The following is a 21,898-nucleotide window of genomic DNA, read 5'->3' as shown; positions in this document are numbered from 1 at the left end:
AGTTACTCACTTGCCAGTTGCTGAGGCATCAGCCTACAGGCTTTGGATAAATATTTAACCACAAATCCTAAGCAGCCACAGCCTGCTTTCATGCCACAAGTCAGTACCTGGGTAGGAAACAGATAATCTGGACTCTCTCGTGAAAAATGAAGGGAGACTTTTAGCTGGAGAACTGGGTCCTGTCCTTGGTCCCAGCCTCTTCCCTCTTTTCGGAGGTCCTAAAGTCAGAGTTAGATTAATCTTAGAGTGTGTTTCAGGAAAAATGAAAGTTTGGCTGGAAGTGTATCAAAACATGAATTTTTAATTTTAGGGTAAGGACTGACTCACTTTTGTGTTTTAGACATATTTCCTTAAAGTACTTTTTTAAAAAAAAATACAAGCTGGCTTAAAGAAAAAGCATACTTTTGGTGTTCCTTTTTGTGACTATGACTATCCTATGACAACATTCCAGTCCAGTCCATAGTTGATGGGCACTGGGGGGCAGTTCCCCATGTGAAATTATTACAGATACACTGTTATGCTATTCCAGCCTTTGGTCAACACACACACGCACGCACGCACGCACTCACACGTGTTTATGTTGAGTATACACGTAGAAGGGAATTTGCTCATCATAGGATAGTTACATTCTCAGTTTTATTTAATATATTCTGCTAAAGAATCTCAAAGTGCTAGAAACAATTTATACTCCCACCAGCAGTGTGTGCATGTTCTGGTGACTCTATACAGTCTAAAGCAGGCTTTATTATGAATCAAACACACGCAAGTTAATTCAAACAGAACCAATTTAACCCTTTGGAGTAACATCGAGTCTGTTTATTAAATACACTCTGTTCCTCCCTCATCATAACTTCTAACTTGTTGTTGTTGTAGTTTCAACCTGGATGAGCTTCCTGACTTCTACTCTCCCTTAATCCAGTCAAAAGTCCCTCTGAAAACACTGCATTCATTTATCCAGCTACAATGTTGTGAGTGTTAATAAACTGGTGTTTACAAAACAAATTCAACCCCTCCTGCGAAGCGGAGCGGAGCGGAGCGCGTATCCTGCCCCTGACGTGGCTAATATGGCAGAATCAGCCAGGCTGTGCTCTGCTGTTCTGTCCTGTATAACAGCATGTCTCCAAGGCCATGAATGCCATTCGGAATCCAGTTTGGGTCATAACAAAAACAGTATGTTCTCCTACAAGTTTTTAATGAAAGACAACAGTGTTTTAAAAGTGATAAAGCATTTTACAACTATAGGAGCCATTTGACTGTAAAGAAGAGGGTGGTTGTAAAAGAAGTCTGAGCCCCAGGGATTCAGAGCGCTTACTCAGGTTGCAGAACTGAGCCTCTAGTTTTCCACCTGTAAAAATGGAGTACTCTAAGGAGCTGCTTAGGTGAACTGTACATTCCACTCCGATCCAGTTTTTATCCTATGAGGGTAGAGATCTTGACAGGAGGACAAAGTAATGCAAAAATCAATTCATTAAAACAATTTATTTCAAATACTGCCATCTCATCTCTGCACCCTCAGCAGATAATGCTCAGTATCCTGGTTACTAGGTACCTGATGAACTATGTTCTTTATCAGGACGTCACAGAAGTGAATTTCCCCAGGACTTTCTCTTTTTACCCGTCTCTTCAGATCCTCCCTCCCAAGTGATCTGGTTTCTGCATTCAGAATATTCGAGGAAGGGCGACGTCGGGCCTCCCCAATTATCACAGCGCGGTGCAAAAAGCAGCGAGACAGGCCTCTTGGGGACCAGGGCGACCCCTAAAGGTGAGCCGCTGACAGGGGAAATCTGGTCCGGGACAGACAGCGCCTGGAGGCTCAGGCTTACAGCCCGAGGGTCTCGCCGTCTAGGGAGCCCAGGGGCGCTGCTGGGCCTCTGACAGGGCGGGGTGGGCAGCCAGGCTCCCAGGCCCCGCTTTCCCCACCTCCCAAGCCCGACGCTCCCCGCAGGGCTTCAGCCCTCCCCTCTCGGCGCCCCGCCCGCACCCCACCTCCGCGCCCAGCCTCCGCGCCCAGCCTCGCCGCCGCCGAGCGCCGGGCTCGCCACGCTGCGCTGGGCAGTTGAGAGCAGGCGGGAGGTCGAGCGGTCCGGGAGCGCCGGGGGCGGCGCCCAGGCGGTGGAGGGCGGGGAAGGGACGCGGCCCGAGAGGAGGGGGCAAGGGGAAAAAAGGGAGAAGGAGGTCCGGAGCGCGCCAGCAGGCAGCCGGTCGCCGGGACCGCAGGTAAGCTTGCGATCGGTTTGTCCCCGTGGATCCTAAGGGCGAGTCCCGAGAGCCGGCGCCTGGCGCGGGAGGCTCGATGGCAGCGCGTGGACCCGGAGGGCTGCGGGACGGCAGGGCGAACGCTCTCTCCACCCGGCCGCGTCCGGAGCGGGCCCGGGCCATCCCGAGAGGCAGAAGGAAAGCGCTCAGCCCTGGAACCCCGCGCTCGCGAAGGTGGGAAACCACGTGCCACGGGAAGCGGGACTCCGCGACGCGTTCTCGGAGGGAGCAACTTGTATACCCAAAACCTTTTACCTCACTCAGATCCTTGCCACCCCTCTAGGCAACTGAGCCACCAGCCTTACTCGCGCGGGTGGCTTTCGAGACGTGACTCATGGGGACTCGGTTTGTCGCACCGGGCAAATGGGTGCGGTGGTGCCCGAGGTGCATAAAAACGTCCAAGTCCCCGACAGTTGCACTTAGCACCACCTGGCGGGGCCCTGAACAGGTGGCCCCAGGAGAGGTGGGATGGAACTGCAGCCGGGAGACCACGGGTGAGCATGGGGAAAAGGCTGGTGGCCTGGGGTGAGCACGTTTGGGCAGGAAGTTGACTTTTAGGGCTCCGGATTTGTAAATAGAGTGAGAGGCAGAAGTAGACCAGACTGGTCTGCCAGGATCCAAATGAAGCTGGAGATTTTCCGTGGCTCCTTGAACAGTGACATTTCTTCCCTGTACTGTGGACATGAATCCCCAGGGAATCTTGTCCAAATGAGGTTCTGATTCAGTATGTCTGGGGTGGGGCCCCGGAGTCTGTATTTTTTTTTTTTTTTGTCTTTTTTATCGGTACCGGGGATTGAACTCACGACTCCTTGCTTGCAAGGCAAGCGCTTATGCCGCTGAGCTAAATCCCCAGCCCCTCAGAGTCTGTATTTCTAACAAGCTCCCATGCTGCTGCCCCTCAGACTACACTTTACATGGCAGAATGATTTGTTGCTCAACAGGTTGATAATCTTAGGAAAAGTAGGGGAGATCCTGAGAAGTCCTCAGTACAACTGCATCCCTACCCTAGACACACAGGTTGAAAACACACCATCGTTGCTGATTTAATAGTGAAATGTTTCACATTTCTTACCGATTTTTTACCCAAATACACGATCTGACAGGAGAGCTGGCCTTCTGGATATGCAACCTGCACTTGATTCTAATGATGAAATTCTTAATGACTTTTGAACAAGGGGCCTTGCGTTTTCATTTTGCCCGGAGCCCCACAAATAATGTAGCCGATCCTGTCTCAGTCACCATAGATAGCAAAAGCACCATTTCCCCTGTCAGGGTTTGAACTGCTGGGTGATGTTGAATAAAGGTTCATTAAGCAAGCTATTACAGTTATTCTAATCTTTTCAATTTCCCTTTAGCTACCTTATGAAGTAAGCTTATTTGTATGACCCCATTCGTGCACAGTATGACCTAAGTTAAATGCTTTATGAATATTAATAATTAACATTTTGTCAAGAGCATAATTATCAGTGGGCAATGTTATTGTGTGTGATGTCAAAATAATTTGTGAATTCGGGTATGTAGTATTTCTAAAGGATTTGGGGAGTCCCATAAAATATTGTTTAGGTTATAATCTGAAATGAGCTGGCCACTGCTTGGTTTGCCTGCTTAAGCAGCTCAAATGCAAAGGTAGACAACAAAAAGCAGACAAATTTTGTAGCTATTCGGGGGCATTGTTTTACGAGGCCTCAGCTGCAGGCCAGCCCTGATCGCCCTGATCAGATTCCCTTCTGCTTTTATCATTCCCACATCCCTACAAGGTGACTTTCCTTAAAAGAGGTATAGAGCAAATTTAGCTACTGAAGAAATACAGGGCTAGCATCCATGCTTTGTCTGTGAATTATTGTTGCCCCCAAAACACAGATACCAAGTGTATGGATGTACTTTTGTAGAAAAAAATGGTGGAAATACAGAAAAGGGCGAAAAATGGAACTCTAATTATGGAGATGGTTTTGTTCAGCAGTGGGGGAAAAAAATCTGAGAAATGGAATTCCATTGGTGCATTTGGCAGGGAATGGAAAGCCACTGTGTTTTAGTACCATGAGAGGTCATCCAGAAATGGTGAAGTGAGTTTGCTCAGGTATTATTTTCTCAGGAAAGCCCACAAAGAAGCTGATTTTCCATGGTTGATGTGGTCATTCATTCTGGGGTCTCCAAGGGGGGAACATCATAGCATATGTTCCTGATGCATTGGTTGCTCAGATGAAACTAACAAACAATTCACTATTTTGATGCCTGAGGGTTCCCAGTCACTTACAAATACATGCTACAAACTGGGAAGAGTGCCATTTAATTAAAAAATGGGGAGGGGAAATGTGTTTCTGTAATGTTAATAGTTTCAAAATTAGAAAGGAGAAATTCTGCTTTCAATAAAAACCTATGAGCTGGTTTTTGTGCTACTCTGAGAAGAGCCCTCTCTATATCAAGATAGAAAATGATCATTTTAAGATGTTTATGGTTTTTAAAATATGTGGGTTTTTAATCTGTGTGGAACTTATTTTGAGGGGGTGGTATGATGGAAGGTGGATTGCATTTGAGAAATTTGGGGGCAACTATAAAATACATTCCCTCAAAGATTCTGGTAAACCCTCTGTTCCATTTTATAAATCTATTAATTCTTGAGTCCACTTGGTGTTTTCTAAATTGAAATATAACTTATTTATGGTAAAGTTCACTCTATTAGTGTATAGTTCTAGAAACATATATAATCTTGTAATTAATACCTTATCAAAGTACAGAAGAATTCTATCACTCCTAAAAATTCATTATTGACTCGGTTTTTGTAGTCAAAACCCACCTACCAGTCTTGGCCCCAGAAAACCACTGATTTGTTTTTTGTTCTTGTAAGTTTTGTCTTTTCTAGAAGGCTTATATGCCTTGTAGGCTTTTGAGTCTTTTACCTAACCTAATACATCTGAGACTCACCCATATTGTTGAGTGGATCATTTTATTCTTTTTTATTGCTGAGTTATATTCCCCAGTTTGTTCATACTTTCACCAACTCTTGCTACTTATAAATAAAGCAAATATAAACATTCAAATACAGCTTTTTGTGTGAATATAAATTTTCATCCCACTCTGTTTGATACTTAGTGTGGATACTGATACTGAATTGTGTGGCAAGTACAACTTTATAAACTATTGCCTGACTTCCTGAAAGTGGCTGTACCTTTTTGTTTTTTGAGGTTTTCTTTTCTTTTGTTTTGGTGGGGCTGGGGCTGTAACCCAAGGCTTCATAGATGTTAAGCAGGTGCTCTGCCATTGAGCTATACCTCGAGCCCTGGTCATACATTTGCATTTCCATTAGCAATGTATGAGAAGTTTGGTTGTTTAGCATCCTTGTTAGCACTTAGTATTGTCGGTTTATTTCATTTTAGCCATCCCTGCAGGCTTGTGATATCATATCTCTGTGGTCTTTGTTTGCTCTTTGTTGATGACTCAGAATACTAAGCATTTTCTCATGTGCTTTATGGTCATTTATGTACCTTCTTTTGCAAAGTATCTGGTTTTTTCCTCCCAGTGCGTTTGATTATTGGATCATAACTTTTTCATGTAACTGGATACAAATTCTCTGTCAGTTCTATATTGAAAGGATTTTCTTTTAGTGTGTAACTTGTCATTTCATTTTCCTAATGATGCTTCTTTGATGAACAGGAGATTTTAATTTTGTTAAAACTCTTATTTATCAAGCTTCTTTCTTCTATGGGTAGCATTTTTAGTGACCTGTCCAGTAAATACCTGTCAGTCCAAGTTTACTAGCTTCATCCTGTGCTTTCTTCCAGACATTTTATAGTTTTATCATTTACATGTAGGTCTCTAACTTCATTTCAGGCTAACTTTTGTGTGAAGATTTGAGGTTCACTTTTTGCATATAGCTATCTAGTTGTTGTAACATCATATGTTAAAAAAACTCTACTTCTCAAATTCCTTTCGACCCATGTGCCAAAAAATTGTATGTGCATAGGTCTATTTTTGATGTCTCCATTGTATTCCATTGATAGGTCTATCCTGTGCCAATACCACACTGTAGATCGTACCCATTCTTTTACAAAAATGAATTCCTAGAGTATTTTTTGGGTGTCATTTTTACTGCTTTTAGAAATTACAACCCCTTTTTACCATCTCACCTTTAATTTACCATACTATAGAGTAAGTAGGCTAATTTCCATTTTTGTAGGTTCAAGCCATCTTATGGAACTTTTATGTCATCGTTTTCTGATTTTCATGAATTTCAAGGTAAATCCTCATATTGTCTGTGAATGCACTAGTATAGAAACTCCCTCCCCTGCTATTTTTACCTCATTTAATTTTCTTATCTCAGTGGACAGGTTTCCTTCTCAGGTAATGTTAGGTAGTTTTTTCTAGTTTGGATGGGAATGCTTCTAATGTTGTACCATTTAAGCATTATGCTTGCAGTAGGATTCTGGTTCAATCTACAGGAGTTTTCTACTTTTATCTTACTAAAAGTCTAAAGTTCAATTTAAACATTTCTGATTATGCTTAGAATTTTTTTCATTGAAAGCTTAATTGGTTTTCAACCAGTCTTCCTGGTTTGGGGGATTTATATTTTGACCTCCTTTGGGAAATTAATATTGGCTTTTATTTCGATTGATTATGAAGAAACTATCTTAGTGAGACCTTGTTTCAAAATAAAAAATGAAAGAAGGGTGGAGGATGTAGCTCAGTGTGAAAGCCCTGGGTTGAAATATAACTATATATATAATTGAAAGAGCACCTCACAAAGTATTAATACATATTTCCATGTGCAGTATATTGTGATATTCTTAACTCTCTCCAGTCTGTGCTATTAATTTTATTTCCATTTTATAATATAAATTTAATAATATAAATATTTTATATTATAATATTTTATAATATAATATTTATATTATATAATATAATATTTATATTTATAATATAAATATAATATAAAATATATATTTTATAATAAATTTTATAGACTGAAGATTAAACACAGGACCTTCACAATGACCTTCATCCCCAACCCCTTTTAAATTTTGAAATAGGGTCTCACTGAGTCACCCCAGCTAGGCTCAAACTTGGGATCCTCCTGCTTTAGCCTCTCTGAGTGTTGGGATTACATAAGATGCCACTATACCTGGCTTCTATTTTTTTTTAAATTGACAATCATTGCCAGGTGTGATAGGACATGCTCTCAACCCAGCACTTGGGAGGCTGAGGTAGAACTGCAGCGAGTTCGAGGCCAGACTAGGCAACAAAGTGAGCTCAATGCCAGCCTGAACTGCATAGTGAGACCCTGTCTCAAAAACCAAACAAAGCCAAAAATTGATGATCATGATCTTCTCAAGTGATTTGACCATCCTTTCATTTCATTGCATTACGTATAGTTTGAAAAACACTACTTTATAAAACTGCTCACTTAATGTTGAAGCCCCTGAACTTCTGATTTGTGTCTAAGACAGATTCACTTTCTATCAGATCCTGCTATGATGCAAAGTGAGTTCATTTCTAAAAACTCGAGATAATTCTCACTACCCACATTGCTCCCTCAAACTGTCATCATACTTTTCTTTGTAGTCCCAAAAGATGTCTCCAGTGTTCATTCTTACCCTCACAGACCTGCCAAGAAGTGTAGTCTTATTACTTTCATGCTCAAAGTCCTCTAATAACCTCCTGCCACATTGAGGACCAATTCTCAGGTCCCCATCGTAGCATCCTTTATTTCTTCTCTTCTCACCCTTCTCCAAACACACTGGCCTATGCGCTGGTCCTCACCCAAACCAAGCATCCGCGGATCTCCCAGCCTTTGCATTGGCTGCACTACCGGCCTGGAACACCATTTGGCTAGATACTGTAGTCACAAAACTTGTACCCTGGTTTCATTGGATTGTTCTCTAGCCCTCATCCTAAAACAGTACTCCCACCCGCTACTGGGAAGATTCATTCTCCTATCCCGCTTTTGTTTTTCTTTGTAAAATACCCTGCAGTTCCATTATTTAATTATTTGTTTGCTGATCCAAGATCCTTTTTCGTTTTGTTTTCCTCTCTGCTGGGATATAGGTTGTAGGAGGGCAGGGACTTTGAATTCCTTTCTTACTGTTGTACTGTCAGAAACTAGGAGCAATATTGGAACATAGATGCTCAGTAAATATGCATTGAATGGCTTAATGAACATACCTACACTCTAGAAAAAATCAGATACTAATCCTAGGAAATTCAAAGCACTGTACTTTTCTATTCAAATTTAGTATAGAAATTCTTTAGATTAAGCGTTGAGGATATTTTAGTGCTACCAGCTAACTCAGAGATACTCATTTGATATCCACTACACTTGTATTTATTTATTTACTTATTTTGAGGCAGAGTCTCACTATGTAGTTCAGGATGGCCTTAATCACAGTGTGTAGCCCAAGCTGCCCAATCTCACAGCAGTCCTCCTGCCTCACTCACTACACTTGTGATTCTGTCAGCATCATCATCATCATCATCATCATCATCATCATCATCATTCTTATCTAGCAGGTACTGGTCTTACTGCATTACATGTATTGACTCACTTAATTCTCCCAACCTCTTGAGACAGGTGTTATTCTTACTTTACAGCAGTAGAAATTCAGGAACAGAGAAGTTAAGTACTTGCCTAAGGTCATACAAAAGGCAAGTAGTGGATCCAGGGTTTGAGTACAGACCATCTGACTTTACAGTCTGTGTCCTTAAACAAAGTGCACCTCACAGTAACAAGGAGCACGCACCACTCCTGACTTTTATAAGAATGTAATACTTGTGACTTTTGTTCTCTTTGCGTACTGGTTCTTAACTGGGAGTGATTTCGGTAATGTCTAGACATTATTGGTTTCCATGAGTGGTGGGAGTGGAGGCGCTTACTCGCATCTAATGGGCAGGGCCAGAGAGGTTGATGAACTTGTACAATGCACAGGCATTACCCCACAGTGATCTGGCCCAAGGCGCTTCAGTACTGAGGTAGAGAAGCCTTGCCTCTACACGTGTTTCTGAAAGCTTGGTGCCTGTTAGAAACGCTTGGGGAACTTTAATAATGTGTAACAATACCTGGGTCCAGGTCTTGGCCTTAATAAATCTCATCAGATCTTCAACATTGCCCAACAATTCTACTGTGCTTGTCTCATGGATATGCTTCTTCATTCTGCAAAAGAGCTGTTTTATACTTTATTTCCCTGGTCTTTCCTCTGTCAGCTGCTGACTGGAGCTTATTAGACATGACTCTCTTCCTATTCCAGTCTCCCAAACTCCCAACCTGCTGCTATTTGCACAAATATTTACAGTGTAGCTCATGAAGCTGTGAATGAGATGTCCTTCATGTGTCAAAGACTGACTTCCTTTCTGGGCTTGGGACCTATCATCCTCTTTGTCTTCCCAAGGACATTTTTGATTGTTTTTGAGATAGGGTCTCACTATCTCTGGCTAGCCTGAAACTCACTATGTAGCCCAGGCCTCAAACTTGTGATGATCCTCCTGCCTCAGCCTCCTGAGTGTTAGGATTACATACAGGTATGTGCCACCATGCCAGGCTCTAAGGACGTATTCTTATTTGTAAATAATTTTATACTTTAGAGATAAATTGTAAAAGTGAAAACAGTACAAATACCTCTATACTCTATCTAGATTCATCCATAGTTAACATTTCATACCGTTTGCTTTGTCACTTGCATTCTTATTCATGCACATAATTTTGTTCTGAGCCATTAGAGAATAGTTACGTACATCATGGCCCTTCTAAATACTTCAGAATGAGTTTCCTAACAGTAAGAATATTCTCTTACATTATCAGAGCACTGCTATCAATACAGTGAATTTAACATTGATAAGATACTAATCTGTCATTTCTATTCCAATTTTGACAATAGACTTGGTAACATCCTTTATAGCACGTTTGCCTTCTAGTGGATCTGATTTTGTGTTGTTGCATTTAGTTGTCATATCTCTTGGCCTTTTTTAGTTTGGAACATTTCCGTAACCTTGCTTTGTCTTTTAGGACAATGGTATTTGAGAAGAATACAGGCCATCTTTTCCTCTTTTTTTTTTTTAGTAGAACATTCATCATTTTTGGTATATCTGATGTTTCTTGTGATTAGACTCAGTATGCATTTGGGGACAGAGTGCTGCATAGATAATTATGCATGTTCTCAGATATCACATCTTGGAGGCTTACGATGTCCATCTCTTTCTTATTGACGATATTGATGTTGACCACCTGGTCCAATTTTTCCACCCGGTAGTTATTGTTTTGCTATTTTCAAATCAGCAGTCTTTGGGAATACACAAATATACAACAAATTTCCTGCTCCTCATTAATATTTCTAGATTTGGCATCCAGTGATTTTTGCCTGATCCAATTTTGTCATGGTTGAAAATAATGATTTTCCAGCTGTAGTATTCTCTCCACATTTACCAGCTGGCTCTCAGGAAGTTCTCCCCCTTTTATCTATCTATTCATCTATTTATTATTGATGTAAACTTGTGAATTCTTTTTTTCAATGGTTTACAATTTATTACCATACTTAATTAGTTGGTTGCCTAATTATGAAGTACTTAATTCTTTTTTTATTTATTTCCTTCTCTCTTTCCTGCTTTAATAAACACCCCTGTCTCTTCTGGATCATTCCTATCGGGTTAGAAACATGCTCTAATAGAAGAGAGGAGAGGAGAGGAGAGGAGAGGAGAGGAGAGGAGAGGAGAGGAGAGGAGAGGACAGGAGAGGAGAGGACAGGAGAGGAGAGGAGAGGAGAGGAGAGGAGAGGGGAGGGGAAGGGAGGAGGGGAGGGGAGGGGAGGGGAGGGGAGGGGAGGGGAGGGGAGGAGTTCCCCCTCCCCACTCCCTTCTGGAATATATGTTTCCATTAGTTCACATCCTCCTCCACTTGTCCCCTCCACCCGTTTCTGGTCCCCTCCTCCTCCTCCTCTTCAGAGGAACCTTTCAAAGAATGCTTATACTTTGTTGTTCCACCTTTTCCCCTGGCCCAATCTAATCGGGGTTCCACACTGCCATGTAAATACAAGGATTACTTCCTTGAATCACTGTGCAGTGACTCTTCAGCAGCACTTGATACAGGAAGTCATTTCCCCCTTTCTTCTTGTGGTCCCTATTGTTCTACAATACCTTGGTGTTCCTTCTCTTGCTGGTAACTCATTCTGAGTCTTCCTTGCTATTACTTTCTGGTCTGCTAACCCTCCAAAGGTTAAGGTTTCTGCCAGGCCCTGGGACCTCTAGTCTCTACATTTCATCTAAATGCCTCTAACTCCAGGCCTGATCTCTCCACTCCGCCCCACCCCGACTTACTAATATGTACAGAGCACAAACAAGTCTATCAAACACTATTTCCAAAGCAAAATCAGGGTTCTTTGTCACCCTCCTACAAAATCAAATTCTCTCCTAGTGCGGCCTGCCTCAGTCTGTGACACATTTGTTCAAGCCCCAAACCTGCAGCGTTCGTGCCCCAGTTCTACTTATCAACAAATCTTGTCTAGCTGGTTCTAAAGTGTATTCCAGATCTTCCCGCTACCATCTTTCTTGGCTGACTGCAGTCGCTTTCTAGATCCCAACATCCACACGGCAGCTCGAGCCCCTTTTTAGACACACTGATTAAATCATGTCATCCCCGTGTCCTGCCCTGTCCCCGCCTCTGCTGCTCATTTCTCTTTCTCTCTGGCTCATTAGGCATCTTTTGATTCTGCCAGCACTTCAAGTTCTTTATGACCTTTTGGACTATTTGCCTTGAAATTTTCTCTCTGCTCCTTCTTCTACCTTTTCTCATTCATATCACAGTTTAAATATTACCTCTTGGATGAGCTAATCTAAAGGAGCCAGAAAGTTACTCTTCATATCATTTCACCTTGCTTTAAGTCTCAATATTGAACTTACTATCTGTTAGTTTCTTTGTTTTGATTTTTCTGCATTTTTATTGTTTCCTCCTCCTTTTTCCCCCTCTTGGGTCTTTATCTTTAGTGCCTAGAATAATATTTAGCATACAGTAAGTATTTAGTAAACATTTGGTAAAGGCATGATGCATTTAAACTCTCTAACATGATTTTCAGCACATGAAAGACATTCCGTAAACGTTCTCTTTCTCCCATAGTATATCTGTGCATCTGAGGCTAGTACAGAAGTTTCTGGTAAGGACAAGGATCTGATAAAAAGATCCATATTTATGTGTTAGGATTCTAATTATTAGGATTTCCAGGCAAAGGGGAATTATATTTTACCAAGAAAAAATATTAGTAGAATTCCAGAGATCATCAGTGTCACATTTTTCAATGGGGGACTTTCCTGACCTTTATTTATTTATTTAGAAACAGGGTCTTGCTGTGTAGTTCAGGCTGGCCTTGAGTTCATTATGTGGCCCAGACTGGCCTGCAACTTGTGGTGATCCTCCTGCATCAGCTTCCTGAATACTGGGATCACAGGTGTGTGCCACCCCACCAGGCCTGGCCCTCCTAAATATAAGACCGGCTCTCAGACGTTTTTTTTTTTTTTTTTTTTTTTTTTTTTTTTGCTGTTTGTTTTTGAGACAGGGTCTTGCTATGTAAAAGTAGTTCCAACTGGCCTTCAACTCACAGCGGTCTTCTTGCCTCAGCTCCCAAGTGCCACCATTTTCAGCTCAGATATTTGAAAATTAACATGTTTACTTTGGGATTCAGGTATGTCAGTTTTCTTAATGCTTCATTTTGGAGGACTGCATGTGGATTTTGAGGTGCAAAGGGGATAACAAAGGAACTGATTCTCCTTGGTCTTTGTTTATAGCTTAAGTGACTGTTATAGATGATATATTGTGTCAACCTGACTTTAGAAGTTTTAACTGAGAGACAGCAGAGAGCCAGGGTCCTTACTTGGTAAATATCCTCATCCTGTGCAAGAGGAGGGCACAGAGATTTTGCGAGTGCTACAATTGCCCTGCTAATTTTGAGTGTCAGGTATTTTGTCTTCAACAACCAGAGAAAAGTAACCAAGACAGTGACTATGCCTTAGCTCTGCTGCCTTGAAGTGCTGCCCCAGTGCCATGCCAGTTTTTGGAGGTTTCAGTCCCTAATCAGGGACCATACCTTTTTAGGGTATTTGGAGAAACCATTACCCTTGACCCCACAAGGATCTGATTTTCAAAATTGGGCCAAACACTCACTGCATTCACAGTTCATAGTGAGCCTAGAGCCATTCACCGTGGCTCACACTCATGACACTTATCACCCGTGCATCACTATTAGTCTCTTTCTCTTACTCATTCTTATGAAGCAGGCAAATGTGTCAAGTCCCAATTCACAGACATATTTAGAGGTTTCTTTGTGACTCTCATGAAAGTGGATTGAATGTGCAAAGATTTTTAAAATTAAATTTGTATCGAAGCACAAATTATATACATACATGCATAACTGAGTGAACTTTCAAAACGTGGGTACACCCCTGTCACTAGCCCTTAGACCAAGAATCAGAACACAAAACAGCCCTCAGAAGTCCTCTCCATGTCCCCTCCAGCACCTATTGTCCTGACTCAATGTCATTGATTAATTTCATTTGCTCTTAAGTTTCATGTATGTGGTGCCAGACCTGACCCCTACCCTCTCCCACCAGGCACTGTTAGTGAGAGCCCTGCACATCCTTGTGCGGGGTTGTCCTTGAAGTACTGCGCTACATGATTCCCTAAGTTTGGTCTTTGGTTCATTTTTGTCTTTTAGAAATAGTGCTTTGAGGAACACTCTTGCATGTCTTGTGGTGAACACATGTATACATTATCACCAAAAGAATGCTTTAAATATATTTTTAACTGTTTTCACAGTTGTTAATTATTTACTCTTGACTGAGATTAGGATTAGCAACCTTTTTTGGAAATACGGTGCACAACTGTCTATCCACTTAACATAACTTGAATTAAGTTTTTTGTTGTTTTTAAAGAGGAAAAGGTTAGTTAGCTCACAGTTCGCAGAGGTTTCAGTTCCTAATCTGGCTCCATGGCAGGGTGGCACATGGCAGAGGGACAACAGTTCATGGTGGCTGAAGAGAGCAAAAGCAACAATGGGAAGGGGAGGGCACTTGAAGTTTTAGCATCCTTTTCTATTTTTATTCTAAGAATCTATACTTGTTTATTCCTTTACCACCTGATATCAAAATGTAATTTTAAAATGTGTTACGAATTTTGGCTTGCCTTTTCTTTTCTTGCAAACTCTGGTCTAGTCTATCCTTCTCATTTTGAAATAAAAGTACACCTGGGCTGTTTGAATGTGCTCTACAGATACTGAAGTGTGTGATCACCACTTGAATGGCCTCGCGACAGTATAGTCTGGTTGGGCACTGACTCATGATTTTGCCAAGAAAAGGAAAACACAGAAAGAAGAAGAAATAAGTACTTGAAAGAGTTTTGAAAAACTGAAGTACGCTTTCTTTTGTTGTGATTACACCTGGGCCAATAGATTGACACTCTTTTCTCCCTTTAACAAATCTGGTTTTTCAATGAACTGGAACCAAACAAAGATATTCTATTCAGTTTTGTGTGTATGTGTGTGTGTTTTAAGAGACATATTGCAGCATGAAGTTTTTATAGAGAATAATTAGCAGGTAGTGTCATCTAAAGCAGGACTTTCTTAATTCTAACATAGTAAGCTAAATGCAAATAAATGGATTCTGCCACTCTGGGCAAATGCTGGGATTTCTGCACTTCAGCTCTTACATGATGATGCAGAGACTGCTCAGCAGGCCTTTAGAGCACAGCTGCTTCCCTGTTTGTACTGCTCGTTTTTGATGGTAAACAACCCTGCCCAAGAACCTCTCTGGGGTGGGCCTCCCCTAGAGGGCTGAAGCACCAGGTTGTGTTGGGTCTGCATTATGGCAGCAGACAGAGCCTAGTATACATTGAGTGTTTCTTTTAACTCAAGTAGCAACTTCTTTCAAAGCCCCCTCTTCTAGTTTTTCCTCAAACTACCCAATACCTGAAGACTACTAGGAAACACTAAACCCCACAAACTGTGCCAAACCACAACACACGTATATGCTCAATCCCAGGTGCTGACAATTAAGAAAGGAGTGAGGTGGGGCAGGCATGAAGCTATGCTCTTCTCTCCCGGCTGCAAGACTTCCTAGTTCCTCATTCATTCCAGAGAGGCTGGGTGTCTGTCTCAACCAGCTTTTCCCGCATCACTTCAGCATGCACCAGCCCACCCACCAGCTGCAGATGCCCCTCGGCTTGCTTTGCCCCCCATGTGGCAATGCTAAGGAATTACTCCTCTACCCCACCCCAAGTAGCCCTCAGCCTGATGAGAGCTGGTAGATATATGTATGCCAACTCCTTCACCTTCTTCATAATGCTGTGTATTAGCTACCTCCCCGCCCATTTCACTTCCCCATTCTTCTATATGCGCGTCCTGGGATCATATCCTAAATAAACCATTTGTTCTCCAATCTGTGCCTCAGGGTTAGAACCCAAAGTAAGGCAGGGATCTTGAGAGCTAGGAATCAGGAAGTATTTCTGTTCATAATAAAATCCCATTGTAGGAAACTAAGATGAGGGCCCCATTTTTTTTGGGAGGGGGGTTGTGCTACCAGGGATCAAACTCATGATCTTGCACTTGCCAGGCAGGTGCTTGTGCCGTTGAGCTAAATCCCCAGCCCTTTGGGTTGGCTGTAAAGGGGGATTTACCAGTACGTAGATATTTTATCGGCATGACGTCATTCACACAGCTGAGTGAGGCCACAATGGAGAGCACACTTCCATGTTGTTGGGATGTTTCAGGATCACGTCAGCAGAGGTGGTTCCTATCCTTTTGTCCCCTGTCCAAGGAGACATGTCTGAGTTCTGCTCAGAGCCTTGGCCATACCCCTACTGCATGGTCTTTTGGTGAACCTCCCTCACTCTCCGCTTTGGTGGGTTATCTGCCTAGCCTCTAGGGCTGAGTCCTTAGACCTTTGCTTTCCTGAGCGGAGATCTATGTCATCATACCCACACCTGTTTCTCCAAGCTTTGTACTATGGGTTCCTCCTGGCCACATCCTTACCTTTTGCCCTCCTCCTTACTTCCCCAGGAAGTGGGTATGAGATTTGGCATAACTTAAGGCTCTTGGTGCTTTTGGGGGATTTTAGGCCTACCCGGACCCCAGTTGGGGTTCTTAGTCCTTCTGTATATTCAGAAGTGTGATAAGACCCAGGCTTTCCCCCTTCAGACTATATTTGAGATTCCCCTTCCTGTGGTTCCTCTCACCTTTGGAACCCACACTAGACAGGGACGTTAGCCCAACCTAGCACTCTGGACTGAATTTCTCACAGTTTTCCTCTGGCTCTGCCAGGTTGTGGTGCCCCACAGTCTAAGTGACAATCTCTGTGTTTGGGCTTCTTAGGGGACCTACTCAGAAAGCCTTGAGGCCTTTGGATTTGCTATTTTAAGAGTGTAAACTGAGTATGGTGGTATATGCCTGTAATCCCAGCGCTCTGGGAGGCTGAGATAGGAGGATCAAAAGTTTGAGTACCCCTGGACAATTAACAAGTTACTGTATAACTATCGAAATAAAAAATAATAGGAAATTGGGCTGGGGATGTAGCTTAGTGCACAACTGTAATCCTCGCTACTTGAGAGGATGAGGCAGGAAGATCTCAAGTTTGACCCAAGCCTGGCCAACTAAGTGAGTTCTTGTCTCAAAAAAAGGGGGGGGGGTTGGGGTGGGGTGGGAATATAGCTCAGTAGCAGAATAATCCTGGATCATCAGATCCACAGTAGAAAAAAAAGTAAAAAGTCCAACAGGGCTAGCATTAATGTAACAATTGTTAAAAATCAAGGGTAGATAGCTAGATGACTGCTTGTCTGATTTGGGAACCAAGAATTTTACTTTCTTAGTCAACTGGCAGAACAAAATGCCATAGTGTGTATGGCATAAATAACAATTTTTTTCCCACTGTTTTGGAGACTGGAACTCCAAGGTCACGGTAAGAGCACAGTCAGCTGCTAGATACCTCTTTACTGTGTCTTTGGCAGAGAGTGAGTAATAGAATCTTTTGTATTTATTATAAGGCCACAGTTATATCAGAAAAGGTCCCCACCCATCTGACTTCATTTAACCTTAATTACCGACTAAGACTCTATTCCAGATACAGTCATATTGAGAATTAGGGCTTCAATATTTGAATGGGGTGGGGCCTAAGTCTGTCCATAGCAGTAGCTGTGCCCAGCCCCTCTATATCACCTGTTCATCTGCCTGAAGCTTGAAATTTCACAATTCAAAGTTCATTTCCTTGGTTAAACTTGTTGTTGAAATGTAAGCAGGCATAGGATCTGGTTGATGCACCTAGGAGTGCCCTATTCCTGAGCAGGTAAAGGTTCGGAAAATATCAGGTCTTTGAGTCCTAGAAATTGGGAATGAGCCCCACCTAGAGGACAGAAAGGGTACTAAAGAGGGAGTCCGTTTTCTCTAGTGTCGGCGAGTTAACTTTGGCAGGGCCCGAGGTAGTCCTCAGAGTTTTTTCTTACCAGTTACTTCACAGTAGACAATACAACAAAAGCAAGGAGTGCTGAATTTTTCTTTCTTGGATCTGTGAGCTATTTGAGAGAAATTATCTTTTAAAGGCTATGCAAAGGACGGGTCAAAATTCAACTGTGTTTGATCAAGCTAGCCTTCTATCAACAGGAACTCTTCCTTAGCTGTCCAATAATGACAACACATTGTTTATATTATTACAATAATAATACGGTCATTATTAATTGTATGTGCAGCTTGCATCTAAAGTACTTTTTCAAATATCTGAGACTATGTGGAATGATTTCATATTAATTATGATTTTTGAGAATGTGTTGGTTACTGTTTCCTATGAAATGGTAATCCTGTATCAACCAGAATATTTTCACCTAACTACTTCATTTTTATCCTTGCTAACATTAAAATGGTGCCTGAAGTAGAGCGAGCTAATTCTTAGGGCTCATGATTGCTGGCATCAGCTGCTGTGGACAGTTAAGCAATCAGAACACTGTATCCATCAGGTGCATGGCTCTGTCGCCTATGTGGCTTTTGTTCTCAGGGCGACCAGTTAAATTTGGGTACTGCTGGGTCAGTATGTGCTGGGAAAAATACATGTGTAATTCCACCCTCTTAGGGCTGCTCTACCGACCCAGGCTCCGTGGCAGTTTTTAAAAAGCGTGTAAAGGTAGGCACTATCCTGGATTTGGTGTTTTATCCTTCTTGTACATTTCCTTACAGTTTTCCTGACTATAATGATGTCCCCAAGCAAGAGAGAATATCACTTACATACTTTTAGACTTAATACAAATGGTATCTTTTTCACCATCGTAGTCCTCTGCAACTTTCATTTCATTCAATGTTATTTTCGTAATTTAGCCTCACTGCTAGATGTAGCTGTAGCTTCTTTCTTTTCCTTTACTTTATCTTTGAACCACTTGAGAGGAGCAGTCAAACCCGCATTTGACAAAGCGGAGGGAGAACAGGGACTGCATGCACACACACACACACACACACACACACACACACACACACGCACAATTAGTTGACCTGGGAGCAAACCTCAAACTATTTTCTTAATCAGATCTGAATCAATCCAACAACTCACTTAGCTTTTAACTAACTACTTTGGAAACTGCTTTTTAAGGCTTTAGTTCTTCCATATGTTCATAACCCACAAAATTGGTTTTGGAAATAATCCTTTTTCCTTTGGCCTACAAGGAATGGCAAAGTTGAGCTTGAGTTCGTTTGCAGTAGCTTTTCTGCCCCTAGGTTTTCAGATAATGTTGTCTTCTCATTTCCCTTTTTGCTTCACATACATTTATTCTCTCCCAAGAGTACGTCCAACTCCTGCATAAACTCCGGATTCATTCATTCATTCATTCATTCATTCATTCATTCATTCACATGCTCTTTTAACACATGTTTATAAAATCCCTACTATTTGCCAGATACGCCAAACTGCTGCCTCAACAAAGCTTGTTTTTCAGGGAGGGGGTGCAGAGAAAAGATGAGTAAAGTGTGCAGTATGTTGGATGGCGAATAATACTGTCTACAGAGGAAAATGAATTGGGAAAGAGGTCTGGGGGCAGTGAGAGGTTGTACTTTCCAATAACATTTCTGTAGGCTAGGGGTTGGCAATCTATGGCCCGTGGAACTCCACCTGCTTCTGTAAATAGTTTCACTGGCACCCAGCCACGCTCCTTCATTTCCAGGTTATCTGTGGCCTCCTTGGCGCTGCACCAGCAGAGTTCAGGGATCACAGCAGAGGCCATCTCTTCCACCAAACCTACCATTTTTGCCATTTGGCTTTTTGCAGAAAATAGTTACTGTTTAACCCTTTGCAGAGGAAATGCAGATATTTACATATAACTTTTGGGAATTGTTATCCATGTTGTACTTTGCAGCTTCCAAAGCATTGCCATAAATACCTTCACTTTTGAGTACTTCAGTTATGTGGAGAGGCAAATATCAATAGCTTTGTTTCACAGGTGACTGAGCCGAGGCTTGAGACTAACATGGTTGCCCAAGGTTGCTGTCCTTGTAAAATGGTGCTTTACCCAACCTGATCAACCCCTTAGTGATAGAGACAACCCAGGGTTTTAGCCCACTGAGCTTCCAAGCACATGAAACACACAAAGCAACACTATGTAGGTATCAAATCTGAGGCTCTGCACCTCAGCTGCCTGGGTTTAAATGCTTACTTTGGCAGTTCCCTCTGTAAGCTCAGGAAAATTACTGGACCTCTCTGGCCCCAGTCTCAGTTTCCATATCTACCAAACAGTCATACTAGTGTCCCTCCTGGGTAAGGTGGTGATGCACCCTGGTTTGACCAACACAGCTGTGATTTGTACCTGTTTTTTCCACCTAGTGCCTCTTTTACTCTCTGGCACCCCAGGTTGGATATTAAATGTATACTCTAGCTGAGGGCATTGCAGAGATTAAATGAGTTAATACAAAAGAAGCTGTTAAAATCATGTCCATCTGAAGTAAGCATTTACTACACTATGGCACACATTTATTTATTATAGTACTGGTGATTGAACGCAGAGTCTTTCCACTGAGCTACATCCCCAGCCCTTTTTATGTTTTTATTTTGAGTCAGAGTTTCTCGCCATTGTCCAGGTTGGGCTTGAACTTTTGAGCCTTGTGCCTCAGCCTCCCGAGTACTTGGAATTACAGCCATGTTACCAACTGGTCTGGGGTATAGCTCATTGGTACGGCACGTGCTTCCATTAATGCAGCCCTAGGCTTGATCCCCAGACCCAGAAAATAATGATAGTGATCATAATAATGATGATATAATTAGACAGTAGAATAACTAAAGATAGTTTCTAATACTTCTGGGAATTTTATTTTTGTAGTACTCAAAATTGAACCGAGGGCCTTTATACTGTGCTACATCCCAAGCTTTTTTTTTTTTTAACCAAATTGCTGACTTGTCCAGTCTGGCCTAGAATTTAGGATCCTCCTGTCGCCACCTCCTAAAATGCTGGGATTATAGGAATACATCACCAGACCTGACTTGCAAAGTTAATTTTAAAGGCAGATGTTTTGAGATACTATACACTTTTATTTTTACTTGTTTCCAGGCAGGGTCATTTTCATATTAAATGGCAGCATTCAACCTATTCCTAACTGCATATTGATCAGCAAGTGGTAGAGCGAGAATGCGAACACAGGGATTGTATCCCTTTGGGAGTGGACACTACAACCTTTTACCCTATTGTTTACATTTAGTGGCATTTACAAGGAGTTAGGAGATTACTGAATATACCTTCCTGAGAATCCCACTAGCTGCTCCTGCCTGATTTTCTCATTTTACTCTCTTTTTTTTACTCTTCTTTTTCCAATTAGAACTTGGGACACTGATTGTAATATTCTTTGTTGTATTTGACCTGCACTTGTGTTTTACTGTGAAAGTTTTCATCTGTTCTTGAGACTTAATTTATGTAAATAATAGAGAAATAATGTTTATATTTTTCTCAGCATTGTATTCGTCATCCTAGTGAACAATTCACCAATTCTCCCAGTAAACTGTCTTTGGCATTCCATATGCTGATTGCAAAGTGTGGATTGCTGATGGAGGTCTGGGTGGTAGAAGCACCATCCAGACAGTGGCCTTTTTGCTTTGAAGTTTGCTGAGCACTTCTCACGTTCAAGCTCAAACTAACTGGCCCACACAAATAACATATTGCTTTCCCTGCAGTGTATTAAAGTGAGTTATAGACCTCGTAACAGAGAGGCCCAAAGCACCTTCAGTTCATGGCGACTTTGGGGTTTGGTAGCAAGTGATTTATTGTGGGAGTTACCTCACTCATGGAATCTGATTCTCTTTTCTCAAAATATCTGAGGAGTCGGTCTTTTATTGCAAAGGAAAAAATAATACTCCCACATCTCTTGGAACACCCCAGTTTTGGAAAAATTGCTTTAAAAAGTCCTGCGAAGCCATCCGTGCTCCATCAGTGCAGGAGAGTCTGTTGGGAAAAGGCAGTGTCCAGACGCTTGTGGGAGGTAGAATTTTTATGGTCTGTTTGTGTGTCTAGTTCTGTAATCTTGAGAGGACTCCATTCAGGCTGTCAATGAAAAGCATTGAACCTGTCAAGTTGTTGTTTGCCAGGTCTCCTGGAAAAACACAAAACTCTCAGAGCTGGGTGGGTCAAAGAGGATAGTACTAAAAAAAGAAAAAGAAAATGGATGGCCCT

At 42.0% G+C, this 21,898-nt stretch overlaps 1 protein-coding gene across 4 annotated transcripts in view; it reads left to right on the top strand.

The window, feature by feature from the left end:
- The first annotated feature begins 1,981 nt into the window (after window positions 1–1,981).
- Window positions 1,982–21,898, top strand: part of Adgrg2 (adhesion G protein-coupled receptor G2) — a 142,550-nt gene continuing 122,633 nt past the window's right edge. For all 4 annotated transcript variants that reach the window (XM_003466386.4, XM_013148915.3, XM_063242962.1 and 1 more), the window contains exon 1: window positions 1,982–2,217. The gene's annotated coding sequence lies outside the window, so the exon portion shown is untranslated. The remainder of the gene's footprint in view (window positions 2,218–21,898) is intronic.

Source organism: Cavia porcellus, unplaced genomic scaffold (assembly GCF_034190915.1).
Source record: "Cavia porcellus strain 051 isolate PalLab524CR breed Dunkin Hartley unplaced genomic scaffold, mCavPor4.1 scaffold_33, whole genome shotgun sequence".
NCBI classification, from domain to species: Eukaryota; Metazoa; Chordata; class Mammalia; order Rodentia; family Caviidae; genus Cavia; species Cavia porcellus.
This window is presented reverse-complemented; position numbering and strand designations above follow the sequence as displayed.